Source organism: Orycteropus afer, unplaced genomic scaffold (genome assembly GCF_000298275.1).
Source record: "Orycteropus afer afer isolate SDZICR_OR568_19922 unplaced genomic scaffold, OryAfe1.0 scaffold00079, whole genome shotgun sequence".
NCBI classification, from domain to species: Eukaryota; Metazoa; Chordata; class Mammalia; order Tubulidentata; family Orycteropodidae; genus Orycteropus; species Orycteropus afer.
Genome location: NW_006921666.1, coordinates 4,647,540 through 4,648,989, shown reverse-complemented (window position 1 = coordinate 4,648,989; position 1,450 = coordinate 4,647,540).

Sequence of the window (1,450 nt, the reverse complement as noted above, 5' to 3'; positions counted from 1 at the left end):
ATCAACTTCTGCAATCTGAAATTGATACAACATGCAATCCAGAAGCATTGATGATTACAGGTGATTGGGAATAGAAAGTTGGAAACAAAGAAATATCAGCAATTGGAAAATATAGACTTGGTGATAGAAATGACGCAAGAGATCACATGACAGAATTTTGCAAGACCAATGATTTATTCATTGCAAATACCTTTTTTCAACAACATAAACAGAAGTTATATGTGTGGACCTCGCCAGATGAAATATACAGGAATCAAATTGACTGTATCTGTGAAAAAGGTTGATGGCAAGCTCAATATCATCTTTCAGAACAAGGCCAGGGGCCGATGGTAAAATAGGCCATCAATTGCTCATATGCAAGTTTAAGTTTAAGCTGAAGAAAATTAAAACAGAGCCAAAAACTCAAAAGCCAAACTCAGTGCTATCAAGTTGATTCCAACTCATAGCAACCCTCTTTGGATTTCTGAGGTGATAAAATCTTTACAGAAGTAGATTGCCCCACCTTCCTTCTTCAAAACAAATCCAGAAGAGCCAAAATATCACCTTGAGTATATCCCACTTGAAAAATCTGAAATAGATTTAATGCATTGAACACCAATGACTGAAGACCAGGCAAGTTGTGGGATGACATGAAGGACATCATACATGAAGAAAACAAAAGGTCCTTAAAAAGACAGGAAAGAAAGAAAAGACCAAAACAGATGTCAGAAGAGACTCTAAAATTTTTCTTGAACAGAGCAGCTAAAGTGAATGAAAAAAATGATGAAATAAAAGAACTGAACAGATTTCAAAGGACAGCTTGAAAAGACAAAGAAGTAAAGTATTATAATGAAACATACAAAGACCTGGAGTTAGAAAATTAAAAGGAAAGAACACACTCAGAGTTTCCCAAGCTGAAAGAACTAAAGAAAAACAGTCAGGCCTCAAGTTGCAGTATTTAAGGATTCTATGAGCAAAATATTGAACGATGCAAGAAGCATCAAAAGAAGATGGAAGGAATATGCAGAGTCACCAAAAAGAATTGGTCAACATCCAAACATTTCAGGAGGTAGTATATGATCAAGAAGTGATGGTACTCAAGGAAGAAATCCAAGCTACACTGAAGGAAAAGGAGTCGACAGAATACCCACTGAGATGCTTCAACAAATGGTTGCACCACGAGAGGTGTCTACTTATTTATATCAAGAAATTTGGAAGACGCTACCTGGCCAACCAACTGGAAGAGATCCATATTTGTGTCCATTCCAAAGAAAGGTGATCCAACAGAATGTGGAAATCATCAAACAATATCATTAATATCACATGCAAGTAAAATTTTGCTTAAGAAATTCATAAATGGTTGCAACAGTATTTTGATAGGGAACTGCCAGAAATTCAAGCTGGATTCAAAAGAGGACATGGAATGAGTGATATCGTTGCTGATGTCAGATGGATCTTGGCTGAAAACAAA